Source organism: Gossypium hirsutum, chromosome A01 (assembly GCF_007990345.1).
Source record: "Gossypium hirsutum isolate 1008001.06 chromosome A01, Gossypium_hirsutum_v2.1, whole genome shotgun sequence".
Lineage (NCBI taxonomy): Eukaryota > Viridiplantae > Streptophyta > Magnoliopsida > Malvales > Malvaceae > Gossypium > Gossypium hirsutum.
The window spans coordinates 13,374,629-13,393,663 of record NC_053424.1 but is presented as its reverse complement, the minus strand read 5'-3'; positions in this window follow the sequence as shown (position 1 = coordinate 13,393,663).

Sequence of the window (19,035 nt, the reverse complement as noted above, 5' to 3'; positions counted from 1 at the left end):
ATCATAACAAGTAATCCACTCGACTCATCAGACTCAGTTCGAAGGATTTCATTATTGTGACATTTCAATTCAATAGTCTTTCATCAACAATTGACAACAGCATCATGTAAAGTCAACCAATCTATACCAAGAATCACATTGAATTCATCAAACGGTAAAAGCATCAAATTTTTCGAAAAACAGTAACCCTGAGTCATCAAAGGACAATTCTTGCAAACTTTATCAACTAAGACATACTTGCCTAAGGGGTTCGATACTTTAATTAGAAATTTGGTAGACTCAATAAGCAAACTCTTACTAGACACTAAATTCATCCAGACATATGAGTGAGTCCAGGATCAATCAAAGCAATTACATTAGTGTCATAGGGAGAAAATGTACCGGTGATAACATCTGGTGATGATGTATCTTTGCAAGCGCGAATAGTGTAAGCTCTGACTGGTGCTCTAGCCTCAGATCTCACAGCAGAGTCCTTTGTCACTCCTTTGCTACTAGTCACATTTCCCATATTTCTAGGTGGTTACCCTCTAGCAGTTGTGTTTCCCGATCATGCATTCTGATATCTATCTTTCCAGGATAACTTAGGACAATCTCGAATGAAACGATCTTGCGAGCCATATTTGAAACAACCTTTATTATTCATCCAACAGTCTCCAAAATGTCGTCATCACACTGTTGACACTCGAGTTTGCTGGTTCTAACACTACCAACGCTCGATATTGAAGTGGCTTGAGCTTTAGTACTCGTGTATTGCTTCCCATGATCTCTATTAGAATATCCCACTGAAGTTGTCGAACGATTACACGAATCTTTTGATTTCTTTGATGAAGAGTGATATGATTTATTCATTGGCCTCTTTCTCAAATTTCTAGCCTCGAAATCAGCTTTTCTCTTTTCTTTGCCAAATTTCTCGGGTTTTCAATCTCTGTCTGTAAGAGTATGCCCAAAGATCAATCATGAGATGGTTGTAATAACATACTTGATTTACCATGTTTATTAATATAAGGCATTGCCATTATTATTTCAGTTTCTTTTCTGTGTGTATAAATAAACTGTTTTATAATAATGTCCTAAGAATAATATGATTATTCTTAAAAGTTCCTTAATCAAGTACTAACAAAAATAATGCATTAAGACTAACATGTGGTTAATTGATGATAAAGAGTTGTCATTGATATGGAGTGTCAGAATCAATGCATGAATATGTGTGTTAGAGAACAACATATTGGACTGACCCGCTATGAGTATGTTTCTTGGATTATTATGTAATTGTCACAACATTACTCATAGTGATTAATATATATATGATCCTCAAACTTGAAATCATCATTATCCTAACATCATGAGCTGTATATTTTGATATAGTCAAACGTACATCGTAATTGGTTGTTTTATAAAGGCTGATGTTGGATATACCACAATCTATGTAGAGGGATATGGTTGATTAATATAGGATAAGTCCCTCCTACATAATGGAAGTAATATCTTAGGCCACTTGATTGAGTGAGACTAGAAATGCATGGCCATGCTCAAATAAGTTGATATGAGATGTCATACTTATTTGTCTATCATAGTCTACTCAAGGTATCAAGAAACATGGGATGGACTATGCAAATGTGACTATTCCATGACTTGTTTGCATTCTAGAGTTAAAAGACTTAAGGATTAATGCATGAAAGGTTAATTACAAAAGGTTATGTCGAATCATGACTTCTTGTAACTTAGGTAGCAATGATGCATTGCTAGATACCACTCATTGTTTGTAACATTAGAATCGTTCTAGTATTACTGCTAACGTTACAAGAACCTATAGGGTCACACCCTATGGTATTGTGTTTGGTTGTCACATGAATTAAATTAATTATAGAATTAATTTAATTGGGAAATCAAATATCGAACATATTATATGTACAAGGATGTTGTACACATAAGGAGAACATAATTCTATTAATATATGAATTTGGTTCGTATATAAATTTAAATAAATATAGTTTATCGAAATCTTTATTATAATTAATGTAATTATAATTTTCGGTTAAAACATTATTATATTTATTTTAAATATGATTATTATGTTCGGATTAAAATTTAATAAATTAAGAATCCGTTATAGACATATCAATTATAAGGGGAGTTATATATAGAAAAGGAGAAAAACCCTAAAAAGTGAATATTTATACAAACTCGAAGCTTTGCTACTAGGTCTAAGAGCCGTCAAGCAAAATATCTCTGAAAATAGTTTTGGGGATTTCTTCCATTCATTGTCAACTGGGTGGATTACGTAGAGGTCGGGATTATAAATATTACAGCTTGGATTCAAAAGTAAAACAGTAGTCTCATTGCCGAGGCTTTACTGTCTACTCAGATTGAAGTTTCGATAATTTTGAAACCTTTTTCACCCCGATTCGTTCCTCACACATGGATCTATGGTTTGGATCACCGGAATATTTTTTCCGCTGTGCCATGGGGGTACTGGCGTTCCAACACTGTCAACTAACACAAAAAATTCCTTCAATTCTAGAATCCTGACTAACAGTATGATATCTTCGTTTAACCCGTCTTCGAATCGTTTACACATAATTTCCTCAGTGGAAACACATTCTCGAGCATACTTACTGAGTCTCACAAACTCTCTCTCATACTCGGTCACATACATTCAACCCTGTTTTTGTTCTAGAAATTCCTTACATTTTTTATCATTGAACCATTGGCTTATGTATTTCTTTTTGAACTCGGTCTGGAAGAATTCCCAGTGACTCTTTCTCTCGATACCACAGATATCAAAGTATTTCACCACTGATATGCAGTGTCTCTCGGAAGTGATACGGCGCATTTTACACATTCAGCTGGTGTACAAGATAGTTCATCAAATACTCTAATCGTATTCTCAAGCAAAAACTCGGCTATCTTAGGATCATCATCAACTATAGCTCTGAACTCTTTAGCCCCATATTTTCGAATTTTATCAATAGGCGGCTTATTCAATTGTAAAGGTTCCAAACCTTGAGGAGCTATGGGAACCGGTTGGGGAATAGGTGGGGGTGGAGGTTGCTGAGCAATTGGATTAGTTCAGACAAACTCAGTAAACTACTCGTTCATCATTTAGAAGAAGGCTTCTTTGGCCTCTCCTCATTGACAACCCGATACAAGTCTCGACTCAGATTGCGCTACTCTGTGAACAGAGGCTAGAGCATCACTCTCAACATCATCAGCCACTACTCGATTGAGATCCATTACTATATAAAAACACGATTTAAACTGTCAGGAGATATCACACTATCACAGGTTATATATGGCATGTATAGCTAGACTCTTACATACACTACGTTAGTCGTAGAATCAACTAAACATGGCTCTAATACCAATAAATGTAACACCCCTCATCGTATTCATTGTCGGAATAGGATTACAGAGTATTACCAGACTTATTTCACAAATCAACATATATTTCTCATACATTTTTCATACATTTTTCCATTTCAAATATAAAATAATCACAATCATTCATAACGTCCCTAATACGAGCCTACGATGCCCAAGACATGCTTTAGAAGTGGTTCAAGACTAAACCGATATCTCAAGAAAATTTTTGAATACTAGAAAATTTTACAAAATAAGGGGACACACGCCCGTGTGGCCCGACCGTGTGGACATTCGAAATAGGATCACATGGCCGTGTCCCAGCCCGTGTCTGACCCCATGTAACTCTCTGACTTGGGTCACACGGCCAATCACATGCCTATGTGACTAGCCCGTGTGCCCTTCAAAATAGACTCACATGCCCGTGTGCCAGACTGTGTACTAGGCCATGCCAAACCTATAGGGTATACTGACTTATGCCACACGGCCAAGTCACATGCCCGTGTGCTAGGCCGTGCGGAGTATACTGACTTGATTTCTATTTAAACACTAAGGGACACATGGTCGTGTCACCAGATCGTGTATCGCACATGGCTAAGAATATGCCCGTGTTTCTACCTGTATAGACAAAAATAGGCTATTTACCAAGCCATCTTTCTCACCCAAATTTGCATCCATCTAAACACATTAATAGACATATAACATAGCATCAATGGGCAATCTAACCAATCTCAATCAAACCTAATTCATGCCATTTCAATACCAACAACTACAAGGCACACAAGTACCGCAATATGCCATTCAGTTTCATACCAATTTCATGTTCTCAAATCACCTAAATGGTCACTTTTATTTACGCACCACTTTGCCTAAAATCACAAGCATACCAAATCTCAATTATCAGCTATTCAATACTCAATTTACCAATTCACAAATAACCATTCACCACAAGCATTTACATAGCAATTACCAAATGCATAACATGTCAAAAGGCTTTTCTCACATATATACCATAACAGCCCAAACCTGGCCTAGACATTATGGCCGAATCTGACAATGTCACATAGAATGGGGTGTGAAATCGAGATTGACAAGTTAAAATCGTTCCAGTTAATTAGCTTTTATTTAATTCAGAAGAATGTGAACTAGCTTATTTGCCTTAAAACATGTCTTTTAAGTAGAAGCTTTTGAAATCAATTATTTTACGAAACCGAAAATCTTAGTTTTTAGAAAAAACTGTGTTTTTCTAAATAGTCCAAAGTCCCAACATTACAATAATAAATATCCAAAGATAAAATAAAATTAAAAGCTGTAATAAAGCTGTTCAGTAGTAGTGGTCACCATCGAGCCCTCTGCTGCACCGATCCACCTAAGTCTGGGGATTACCTATACAGATTAAACAGAAAAAGGGTTGAGTTTTCGCAAACTCAGTGTATAATGCCCACAGAAAACATACATATAGATACACATCACAAAATAATCAATTGCAGTCTGGGGCCTGAGCCCATTACAGATTCAGTTTGGACCTTGGCCTATTCGGATACAGTCTTAGATATAATTTAGGGCCTTGGCCCATCTCAGATACAATATGCAATAGCAGAAAATCAAAATCCTACCCACCAGCCTCTACACATCATCTTCGTCCATCCCTACACACCCTGTGGGGATTAAATCAACCCACCCATCCCTACACACCATGCTATACCGAAATGCAGTATAAATTTTACAAATTTTACATTTTATTTTAAATTTTTACAAAGTTGGGTTTCCAATAGGACTTTGAGGATTTAGTTATAAATTTTTTTCTTTAGGAATTTGAGTAAATAGTTTGGTTTTGGTAGTTGTTAGAGAATGTTGTTATATATGAGATATATTGTGATTTAGGGGATACTTTGTCATGTATCATATATAGTTGATGGTTTTGGTAGTTGTTAGAGAATATTATTGGGAACCCAACTTTGTAAAAATTCTGAAAAAATTGTTAAATAAATTTTTGAAATTTATAATGCAAAAAAATAATTTTATGATTTTTACAAATTTTCATTAACCATTTTTTTTTACAATTTTTACATTGTTTTAAGAATTGAGTAATTGGTATTGGTGTTTTTTTTTCTCTAGAAATTTGAGTATTTGGTTTACTAAGATGTGGTACCACGTAGGCAAAAGGGCACCTTACTAGATAGTTTTCACAAAAAGCACATCCAGTAGAGTGCGCTTTTACTTGATAGATTTTCAAAAAAAATTTCAAATCGTTCGATGCAGAAAATTATAAAATCAGGGCTATTGAATTATTTAACAGTTGGCCTAATGATTAAATAAATTTTAAATGAAAATATTTAATTTCAACAGTGAAAGAAAAAAAGAAAAATTTTCCCAAAGTCCCTAAAATCCCCTATGTATATCCAAACCAAATTCAATGTTTTCTCATTCTATTCCATCAATGCTAAATTTAATTTTCATTCTCAAAATTCATTTCCTCTCAATTTTCTATCTTAATTCCTAAATTGATTACAAAATAGTTTTCTATCTCTAAATCCATTTTGTGTCTTCATTCGATTTTCATCATCTCAAATATTTGAAGTAACATCATTTTTAAAATGTTTAAAATTTTTAATAATAGAATTAAGTTGTTTGCATCTATCAATATAGGGTCGAAATATATTATTCTCATGTTAAGTAAATTGTTAACTTAGTGGTGTTTTAATAGTATTATAAAATTTTGTATGCGTTGTTAGAATTTTACATAAAAATTTTGGATGATTTTCTATGATGAAATGATATTTGATTTTTATGTATCCCAGTCGCTCCCACAATGCTTGGCATATAGCAGAAGTGCAACCGTTGCTCAACAACTGTGGAAGATATTTTTCATTTGATAAAACCATATAAATACTAAAGAGAATCACATGGGCATCAATACTTCTAAGTGGTTCTATTTATGGGTCAAGTTATTCGTCCAACCTATATTTTGAGTCGGATTGGGCATGGACAAACATAAAAAATATTAATATCATGTTTAGGTCCGACTCAAATTTAAAGCCTAAATTTCTTAAATTTGTTTCTGTTTACTTGTGACACAAGTGTGTATCTGCTTCAGTGGCTAAGTGTACTGGGTGTGTGTAAGAGGTTTTGGATTTAATTTCCCACTTTGGAAAATTTGGTTATTTTTCTAAATAAATCTCTAACCATGCTTAGTAGGCTTATGTTTAATTGTTGGTAAGCTTATAACTGAATGGGCCTGTAGGTCTAGTGGTTAAGTGGAGAGTTTGATGGCTGGAGGTCATGTGTTCGAATTCTCTTGCAAGCGAGAGTGGGCAATTAGGATGTGAATTAGTAGGGAGTTATCTGGGTATTTGAGAAAAATGAAATTGTGCTCCCCTCTCTGCCGAAATTCTTCCCCAAACCACTTTTTTTTTTTTACATTTTCCTTCACCTTTTCCTTCCCTTTCCCTTACCGTTCCCTACTCGTCTTTTTCTTCTTCTTCCCTTTTGTTACCGATTCCTGAGTGTCAGCCATCGCGCCTTCATTTTGTTAACTCTGTTTTCATTACACAATTCGGTAAGTGAAGTTGTGCCTTTTGGCATTTTATGTTATTCTAGTGAATGATTGAGGTTACTTTTGCTTTGGGCAGCAAATCAAGTAGAATGTGTTTCTCCTTCTACGGAATTATAGCTAATGGATTGTGGGAATTTGCGGCAAGTGATGGTGCTTAATTCAAGTTATAGTTTATTTTGGGTTCGTATTAACAAGGATTTAAAACTGTTTCTGAGCATTGGTGTATCAATTGTTAGGCTCTGGAGTGTTCGGGATTGCAGTAGCATCAAAACTTGACTCAGTTCAAAATTATTTGCAGTAATAGTAGGTCTAACTATACTTGACTCAGTTCCTGTTAAATTAGGCTTAGCATAATCATACATAGTGCGCGGAGCAAGATTTTGATTAACAGCAATCGAAAGAGGTAACAGATTTTCTTGGTTTTCAGCCATCTCCTCGGTTGGGGTTTGAATATCGTCCTCTTGCTCGTTCTCTGTGTATCTTAGGCTTCGCCTTATTTCTATTTGGTTTCTATGAACTGTGCGATCGATCTCACTGTCAAAAAGTAATGGTCCTAACGGGTTTCTTCTAGTTATAAACAATAAGAACCTATTAGAAGAAAATAAATGAAGAATTAGAAAAGAAAATAAAAATTTAAATTGCAATAAAAGTAAAATGGCTAAAGTAATAAAAATCGAGTGTTCCTAATATCTTAGTTCCCCGGTAACGACGCCAAAAACTTGATACGTGATATTCGTGACAAGTTTTAAATATTTATAATGAATCATTCTTGAAACTAACTATTATCATGATGAAGGCAAGTGTACCTATTGAACAGTAGTATAGTTTTAGGAAGATCGGATTGTCGAACCCAAAGGAACTAAAGGTACTAGTAATAACTGCCTTTTTATTACCTAGCCTAAGAATAATGGGGTTTGTTTTAACTAACTAATTAACTAAACTAAGAAATCACAGAAAATAGAATAGGGGAATTACTTTTTGGAAAAACGATTGAATCAAGACAATACCTAAGGAAAAATCTACCTAGACTTCACTTGTTATTTGACTCCGAATAGGACGATTTATTCATTTGACTTGATCCGTAGAAATCCCTAAGTTATATTATGATCCCTCTCGAGACTAAGAACGTCTAACCCTAGGTTGAATAATTAAAATCTCTTTCTAATTAACTTCCTAGGGTTGCATTAACTCGATCTATGGATCCCTTATTAGGTTTCACCCTAATCCGGTAAAATCTTGTCACCTTATCTGTAACGCCCCCACGCCCGAGACCATCGTCGGAGTCGAGTATGAGGTGTTACTAAGCTTAGCTTTACATTTTTAGAACTTTGGATTATTGTTTCTACATTTACAGCTTTTAAGCTACTTGCGTCACAGTCACAAGAAAAATCATATCTCGAGTTACGAAACTCAAAATCAAGATCCGTAAATTTTCCATAAATCTACACTCATATACCTATCTACTGATTTTTTTCTATAATTTTTGGCTGGGCCAATTAGTACAGTTTATTAGTTAAAGTTACCCCTATTTCAAGCCTCGACTGGTCTGACCTCTGTTTACTACGAACCATATTTCTCTCTGTACAAAATTCATATGACTATGAGATTTGTTTCTACTAAAACTAGACTCAATAAGGATTCTTATGATATAAAATATACCACCTAATTATATCTTTATAATTTATGATGAATTTCTAAAGTTGGAACAAGGGATTTAAAAACTGCTATGACCCTATTTCACTAAAATTCAAATATCTTCTAACATATAATTCCTTTACCTGTTTCATTTGTTTCATGTCAAACTAGACATAATAAGCTTCAATTTGATATGTAGTCCATCACCAAATTCAATTGCTATAATTTTTAGTAAATTTTAAAACTCGCATCAGTGTTGCTACAGTATTCTATTTATGTCAAATTTCATCCTTTTTATGAGTTTTTATGCACTAAGTATCTTAATAGTTTTCCTTAACATCAAACATAATCTACACTAACCATTTTCATAATTTATCATTATCAAGCATTTTCTCAACCATTCCACAACCATACCATAAGATCATTTTCACAAAATAGGTATATTGCTATACATGCCATACTTAAATTTACAAGCCATTTACCAAAAGTCTTACGGATAGTGTGACTGAGCCTTCGACCTATCCCGACTCCTGAGCTGGCTTGTCCAAAACTACAATGAGTAAGAAGGAGGGAGTAAGCATAAATGCTTAGTAAGTTCATATGCAAATAATAAGTAACATAACAAACAGTTATACCAATCAACATTAGCATACATCACTAAAACACATATCACATTTCTAAACATCATTCCTCATCATCTTATTACCTTATAGTGGTTGTATCAATACTCAACCCGAGGGTTAAATACATACCTGTCCAAAATAACCATTTCACATCACTCACCAATACTTCTCTTTACATCTCGAATATTCCTCCATTGAGTAGAACTTTACCCGTTGAACACATCGGAATATAATTCGGATACATGGATAATTTGCATATAAGTGCCACATATTCAATCAAGCAATCATGTAACCCGCCCATAAGCGAACTCGGACTCAACTCAACGAGCTCGGGCGTTCGCATCCATAAGTGAACTCGGACTCAACTCAATGAGTTCGGATGCCTAGTTACATCTCACGAACTCGGACTCAACTCAACGAGTTCGGACATTCGCATCCATAAGTGAACTCGGACTCAACTCAACGAGTTCGGATGCTCAACCATCCTAGTGACATGTCACTTGTATCCTAATCTATTCCTAAGGTTCAAACGGGATTTTTCTCAAACACTTATCCTTGCCGTCTTCTGTAGAATGCCGAAATCAATACTCGGTAACAATTATATTTAACAAGTAGCTCACATAATTTACATATTATTTGAAACTAACCACAAAGCATACATTTCATAATGAAATTCAGCATAACACATAATTGATATCAATAACTTAAAAATAACAATTATGCTACATTATTTACACATGAACTTACCTTGGTACCAAAATACAAAGATTTTGCAATTTAGTCCACAATCTTTTCTTTTCCTCGATTGAGGTCGATTCCACGTCTTTCTTGATCTAAAATATCACATTTAGCTCATTTAATACTCACATTATCAAATTAATCCTTAACTCAAATTTTGGTAAAATTACAATTTTGCCCCTAAACTTTTGCATATTTACATTTTTGCCCCTAGGCTCGGGATTAAACTTTATTCCTTATTCTTATGTTTTACAACATGCTAATCACTTTTCTCTTCTATGGCAACATCAAATTCTCACTCTAACATGTACTTGTGACTATTAGGTATTTTTACCGATTAAGCCCTTTTACTCGTTTTTGCTTAAAATCGAGTAGTACAAGTTGTCTAACATAATTTAAAACCTCATATTCTATCATAAAACATCAAAATACACAAATTTCACCTATGGGTATTTTTCCAAATATAAACCCTAAGTTGAATTATTGCTAACATAAGCTTAATCGAGCTACCGGGATTCCAAAAACGTAAAGAACATTAAAAACGGGGCTTGGAATCACTTACTATGGAGCTTGGAAGCTTGAAACAAACCCTAGCTATGGAGAACCCTCGAAATTTCGGCCTAATGAAGAAGATGGACAAAAATTGGCTTTTAATTTTGTTTTTAATTCATTTTAATAACTAAATGACCAAAATACCCTTACTACTAAACTTTCCAAAAATTCCTTCCATGTCCTAATTTTGTCCATGAACTTAAAATTGGTCAAATTGCTATTTAAGACCTCCTCATTAATATTCCAAAACAATTTCATACTAAAAACTTCTAGAATGCAAGTTTTGCAACTTATTCGATTTAGTCCCTACTTTCAATTTAAGCACTTTAGGCATAGAATTTCATCACGAAATTTTCACACAATCATGCAATCATATCATAATCATCAAAATAATTATAAAATAATTATTTCTATCTCTAATTTGTGGTCACGAAACCACTATTTCGATTAGGCCCTAATTCGGGATATTACAACTCTCCCCCCTTTAAGGATTTTCGTCCTCGAAAATCTTACCTGTAAACAGATATGGGTATTGATTTCTCATAGTTTCTTCGGATTCCCATGTAGCTTCTTCTACTCCATGCCTTTCCCATAACACCTTCACAAGTGCAACATTTTTATTCCTTAGTTGTTTGACCTCTCGAGCTAAAATCTTAATCGGTTCTTCTTCGTAGGTCATATCTGGTTGTAGTTCAATTTCTATCGGTGAAACTACATGTGAAGGATCCGAACGATACCGATGTAACATAGATACGTGGAACACATCATGAATCTTCTCTAATTCTGGTGGTAATGCTAGCTGATATGCTACCGGTCCAACTTTTTCAATTACTTCATACGGCCCAATAAAACGCGGACTTAGTTTGCCCTTCCGTCCAAATCTAAGGACTTTCTTCCACGGAGACACCTTTAAAAATACTTTATCACCAACTTGAAATTCAATGTCCTTTCGTTTTAGATCTGCATAAGATTTCTGTCTATCTGAAGCAGCTTTCAAACAATCTCAAATTACTTTCACTTTTTCTTCAGTTTCTTTTATTAGATCAACTCCATAAATCTGATTTTCCTTGAGTTCAGTCCAATACAAAGGCGTTCGACACTTACGACCATACAATGCTTCATAAGGTGCCATTTTCAAGCTCGTCTGATAACTATTGTTGTAAGCAAATTCTACCAACGGTAAATATCTTTCCCAACTTCCTTGAAATTCCAATACACAACATCTGAGCATGTCTTCAAGAATCTGAATTACTCTCTCTGATTGTCCATCAGTTTGTGGGTGAAAAGCAGTACTGAAATTTAACTTTGTACCTAACGCGTCTTGCAACTTTTGCCAAAATTGCGAGGTAAACCTTGGATCTCTATCTGAAATAATCGACAATGGTATTCCGTGTAATCTAAAAATTTCTCTAATATACAGTTCAACCAACTTGTTAAGAGAATAATCCGTACATACCGGGATAAAATGAGCCGACTTAGTTAATTTGTCAACTATTCCCAGATGGCATCTTTCTTTCCTGGAGTCAATGGTAATCCTGAAACAAAATCCATAGTAATCCGATCCCATTTCCATTCAGGAACCATAATAGGCTGAAGTAATCCCGAAGGCACTTGGTGTTCAGCTTTCACCTGTTGACAAATTAAGCATTTGGACACAAACTCTGATATATCTCTTTTCATTCCATTCCACCAATACATTTTCTTCAAGTCATTATACATTTTCGTACTACCCGGATGAATCGAGAAATAACCACTATGTGCTTCCTGTAGGATCTTTTGAATCAATTCCTCATTCTTCGGTACACAAATCCGATCTTTAAACATTAAGCACCCATCAGAACCAATTTTGAAATCTGACTCTGTATCAACTTCACACTGTTTTCTCTTGGCTTGCAAATCTTGATCATCTTTCTGAGCTTCAGAAATCTCTTACAAAAACATTGGTTTTGCTCTTAACTCTGCTAGAACCAAACCATCATCTAACACTTTCAACTGAGTGTTCATAACTCTCAAAGAAAACAACAACTTTCTTCTCAAAGCATCAACAACCACATTCGCTTTTCCCAGATGATAATCAATAACAAGCTCGTAATCTTTCAATAATTCCAACCATCTTCGTTGTCTCAAATTCAAGTCTTTTTGTGACATCAAGTACTTAAGACTTTTGCGGTCGGTATATACCCGACATTTTTCACCATACAAATAATGTCGCCAAATTTTCAAAGCAAACACCACCGTAGCCAATTCCAAATCGTGAGTAGGATAATTCCTCTCATGAGGTTTTAACTGCCTCGAAGCATATGCCACCACTTTTCCTTCTTGCATCAGCACACACCCCAAACCATTTAGAGAAGCATCACTATACACCACAAATTCTTTACCTGATTCGGGCTGTACTAACACTGGTGCCTCTGTTAATAACTTTTTCAATTCTTCAAAACTCTGTTGACATTCTTCCGTCCATTCAAATTTAACATCCTTTCGGAGTAATCTAGTTATAGGAGCAGCAATTATAGAAAATCCATTTACAAACCGCCGATAATACCCAGCTAGCCCCAAGAAACTTCTAACTTCGGTTACATTTTTCGGTGGTTTCCAATCAACAATGGCTGAAATTTTACTAGGATCAACCCGTATACCATCACCTGAAACAATATGACCCAAAAATCCAACTTCTCGAAGCCAAAATTCACTTTTACTAAACTTAGCATACAGCTGCTTATTTCTCAAAGTTTGCAAAACTGTCCTCAAATGCTCAGCATGCTCTGTATCATCTTTTGAATAAATTAAAATATCATCTATAAACACCACAACAAATTTGTCCAAGTATGGCCGAAATATGCGATTCATTAAATCCATAAACACAGCAGGAGCATTTGTCAATCCGAATGGCATAACTAAAAATTCATAATGACCATACCTTGTTCTAAAAGCAGTTTTAGGCACATCCGACTCTTTTACCCGCAGTTGGTAATACCCAGATCTCAAGTCAATCTTTGAAAACCATGTCGCTCCTTTTAGCTGATCAAACAAATCATCAATTCTTGGCAACGGATACTTGTTTTTGATTGTCACCTTGTTTAATTGCCGATAATCAACACACAACCTCATAGAACCATCCTTCTTTTTCACAAATAACACGGGAGCACCCCAAGGTGAAAAACTCGGTCTCACAAAACCTTTATCAGTCAACTCTTGCAACTGCGACTTTAATTCCTTCAACTCTGCTGGTGCCATTCTATACGGAGCAATCGAAATCGGAGCTGTTCCCGGTATCAAATCAATACCAAATTCTACTTCCCTGACTGGAGGCAAACCCGACAATTCTTCTGGAAATACGTCCGCAAATTCACACACAACCGGCACTGATTCAACTTTCTTTTCAACTTCTTTTGTATTAATTACATACGCCAAATAAGCTTCATAACCCTTTCTCAAATATCTTTGAGCCGACATTGAAGAAACCACACTATGCAATGCCTCTGATTTATCTGATTCAACCCGCAGAGTTTCACCATTTCCACACTTTAATTCTATAATCTTTTCTTTGCAATTTATTTTAGCATCATGCAATGTCAACCAATCCATACCCAAAATAACATCAAACTCATCAAACGGCAACAACATTAAGTTGGCCGGAAAGTAATGATCCCGAATCATTAAAGGACATTTCTTACATACTTTATCGACAGTCACACATTTGCCTAACGGATTCGACACTCTAATCATAAATTCTGTGTTCTCAACAGGTATATTCATACTAGACACCAATTTCATGCACACATATGAATGAGTAGAACCGGGATCAATCAAAGCAATAACATTAACATTATAGAGGGAAAATGTACCGGTAATCACATCAGGTGAGGAAGCATCTTCACGTGCTTTAATAGCATAAGTTCTAGCTGGAGCCCTTCCTTCAGGTCTAACTGGTGCATCCCTGGCTTCATTCTTACTGCTTGCTTCGCTCCCAGCTTTTCTTGGATATCTTCCTCTCGAATCCGCCCCACTTGTTTTTGTATTCTGAAATTTTTCTTTTTCAGCTCTCTCTGGGCAGTCTCTAATAAAATGATCCGAAGAACCACATCGAAAACATTCATTTGCTCTACACGGACCAAAATGATTTCTACCACACCGCTGGCACTCAGGTTTAACAAATCTCGAGTTCCCTACACTGGCTGCCGAAGTAGTCTGGGATTTAGGACCCACATTTTGCTTCTTATAATTCCCATATGATTGCCCAACTGAAGCTTGGGAACGAGGATTCATATTCCTTGACTTTCTAGGTTGCTGTGAAAATGAACCGCTCATCGGTCTTTTCTTCCAATTTCTAGTCTCAGCCTCTACCTTTTTCTTTTCTTTAAGTAATTCTTCGGCCTTACAAGCTCAATCAACCAATACTACCATTTCTTTTAATTCTTCAAATCGTCGGCACATCTTGGCCTCTGTAGGAACATACTCTTTGGCATACTTACTTAATCGAACAAACTCTCTTTCATATTCTGTAACCGTCATATTACCTTGCTTCAGCTCAAGAAATTCTTTACGCTTCTGATCAATAAATCTTTCACTAATATATTTCTTCCGAAACTCTTCTTGAAAGAATTCCCAAGTTATTTTCTCTTTCGGTACCACCGAAATCAAAGTCTTCCACTAATTATAAGCTGAATCCCTCAACAAAGATATAGTGCATTTCAAACATTCTTCAGGTGTACAAGATAATTCGTCAAATACCCGGATTGAATTTTCAAGCCAGAACTCTGCTCTCTCGGCATCATCATCAATATTTGCTTTAAATTCTTCGGCCCCTTGCTTGCGAATTCTATCAACTGGAGTTCTGTGAAATTTCATCAGATCCATACCTTGAGGCATCGGGGGTACAGGTTGAGGAATTGGGGGAGGTGGGGGAGGTTGTACATTTGGGTTCGTACGAACGAACTCAGTGTACCACGCACTCATCATTAGGAGAAAGGCTTCCCGACCCCTTTCTCCTCCTCCTTGACCAACAGTAGGAGGTGGATTTTCAGTCGACGCTGCTCCTTCAGCCGGAGCTGGCGCATTACTCTCTACTTCATCTGGCACAGCTGGATCGGGATCCATTTACTATAAAAAAATCATTTAAAAAGGTCAGAAGTCGTCACACTATCACAATTTATACATATGGCATGTATAGCAAAATCCGTACATACAACACGTAGTTCGAGAACCGACTAAACCTGCTCTGATACCACTAAATGTAACGCCCCCACGCCTGAGACCATCGCCGGAGTCGAGTATGAGGTGTTACTAAGCTTAGTTTAACATTTTTAGAACTTTGGATTATTGTTTCTACATTCACAGCTTTTAAGCTACTTGCGTCACAGTCACAAGAAAAATCATATCTCGAGTTACGAAACTCAAAATCAAGATCCGTAAATTTTCCCTAAATCTAGACTCATATACCTATCTACTGATTTTTTTTCTATAATTTTTGGTCGGGCCAATTAGTAAAGTTTATTAGTTAAAGTTACCCCTATTTCAGGACTAGACTGGTCTGCCCTCTGTTTACTACGAACCACATTTATCTCTGTACAAAATTCATATGACTATGAGATTTGTTTATACTAAAACTAGACTCAATAAGGATTCTGATGATATAAAATATACCACCTAATTATATCTTTATAATTTATGATGAATTTCTAAAGTTGGAACAGGGGATTCAAAAATTGCTATGACCCTGTTTCACTAAAATTCAAATATCCTCTAACATATAATTCCTTTACCCGTTTCATTTGTTTCATGTGAAACTAGACATAATAAGATTCAATTTGATATGTAGTCCATCACCAAATTCAATTGCTATGATTTTTAGTAAATTTTCAAACTCGCATCAGTGTTGCTGCAGTATTCTATTTATGGCAAATTTCATCCTTTTTATGAGTTTTTATGCACTAAGTATCATAATAGTTTTCCTTAACATCAAACATAATCTACACTAACCATTTTCATAATTTATCATTATCAAGCATTTCCTCAACCATTCCACAACCATCCCATAAGATCATTTTCACAAAATAGGTATATTGCTATACATGCCATACTTAAATTTACAAGCCATTTACCAAAAGTCTTACGGATAGTGTGACTGAGCCTTCGACCTATCCCGACTCCTGAGCTGGCTTGTCCAAAACTACAATGAGTAAGAAGGAGGGAGTAAGCATAAATGCTTAGTAAGTTCATATGCAAATAATAAGTAACATAACAAACAATTATACCAATCAACATTAGCATACATCACTAAAACACATTATCACATTTCTAAACATCATTCCTCATCATCTTATTACCTTATAGTGGTTGTATCAATACTCAACCCGAGGGTTAAATACATACCTGTCCAAAATAACCATTTCACATCACTCACCAATACTTCTCTTTACATCTCGAATATTCCTCCATTGAGTAGAACTTTACCCGTTGAACACATCGGAATATAATTCGGATACATGGATAATTTGCATATAAGTGCCACATATTCAATCAAGCAATCATGTAACCCGCCCATAAGCGAACTCGGACTCAACTCAACGAGCTCGGGCGTTCGCATCCATAAGTGAACTCGGACTCAACTCAATGAGTTCGGATGCCTAGTTACATCTCACGAACTCGGACTCAACTCAACGAGTTCGGACATTTGCATCCATAAGTGAACTCGGACTCAACTCAACGAGTTCGGATGCTCAACCATCCTAGTGACATGTCACTTGTATCCTAATCTATTCCTAAGGTTCAAACGGGATTTTTCTCGAACACTTATCCATGCCGTCTTCCGTAGAATGCCGAAATCAATACTCGGTAACAATTATATTTAACAAGTAGCTCACATAATTTACATATTATTTGAAATTAACCACAAAGCATACATTTCATAATGAAATTCAGCATAACAAATAATTAATATCAATAACTTAAAAATAACAATTATGCTACATTATTTACACATGAACTTACCTTGGTACCAAAATACAAAGATTTTGCAATTTAGTCCACAATCTTTTCTTTTCCTCGATTGAGGTCGATACCACGTATTTCTTGATCTAAAATATCACATTTAGCTCATTTAATACTCACATTATCAAATTAATCCTTAACTCAAATTTTGGTAAAATTACAATTTTGCCCCTAAACTTTTGCATATTTACATTTTTGCCCCTAGGCTCGGGATTAAACTTTATTCCTTATTCTTATGTTTTGCAACATGCTGGTCACTTTTCTCTTCTATGGCAACATCAAATTCTCACTCTAACATGTACTTGTGACTATTAGGTATTTTTACCGATTAAGCCCTTTTACTCGTTTTTGCTTAAAATCGAGTAGTACAAGTTGTCTAACATAATTTAAAACCCCATATTCTATCATAAAACATCAAAATACACAAATTTCACCTATGGGTATTTTTCCAAATATAAACCCTAAGTTGAATTATTGCTAACATAAGCTTAATCGAGCTACCAGGATTCCAAAAACGTAAAGAACATTAAAAACGGGGCTTGGAATCACTTACTATGGAGCTTGGAAGCTTGAAACAAACCCTAGCTATGGAGAACCCTTGAAATTTCGGCCTAATGAAGAAGATGGACAAAAATTGGCTTTTAATTTTGTTTTTAATTCATTTTAACAACTAAATGACCAAAATACCCTTACTACTAAACTTTCCAAAAATTCCTTCCATGTCCTAATTTTGTCCATGAACTTAAAATGGGTCAAATTTCTATTTAAGACCTCCTCATTAATATTCCAAAACAATTTCATACTAAAAACTTCTAGAATGCAAGTTTTGCAACTTATTCGATTTAGTCCCTACTTTCAATTTAAGCACTTTAGGCATAGAATTTCATCACGAAATTTTCATACAATCATGCAATCATATCATAATCATCAAAATAATTATAAAATAATTATTTCTATCTCAGATTTGTGGTCACAAAACTACTATTCCGATTAGGCCCTAATTCGGGTATTACATTATCTCTAGGCGCGCAATCAACTTCACTTAGTTATGAAAAATGTACTCTTAGAAAGGGTCTATTCCTCCTCTGAATAAGAGCTTAACTTGAATCAATATCCTGAAATATCAAGACAAGAATTAAGAACACATAATTAAGAACAAGCCAAATATTTATCATACAATTCAGATAATAACAACAAGATCTATCTTAGGTTTCATTCCCCTTAGGTATTTAGGGGTTTTAGTTCATAACTAAAAAGGTAAACATCTCAGAAGAATAATAAATACAAAACATAAAGAAAAACCCAAAACTCCTGAAGGGAAATTAAGGGGAGATCTTCAGTCTTGATGATGAATCCGGCTTCTGAGATGGATCAAACTTGGGTGTATTTATAGGCTTTGGAATGCTTAAGAACCCTCAAAATTGGCCTTTTCCGAATTGGACTAAACTTGGGCTCGGTAGGGACACGCTCGTGTTACACGTCCGTGTGCGATTACTTCAGGCCGTGGTCAAGCCTGTTAAATAGGCATGGGCGTGTGGTCCACCCGTGTGAGTCGTGCTTCGATTCTGTCAAATTGAC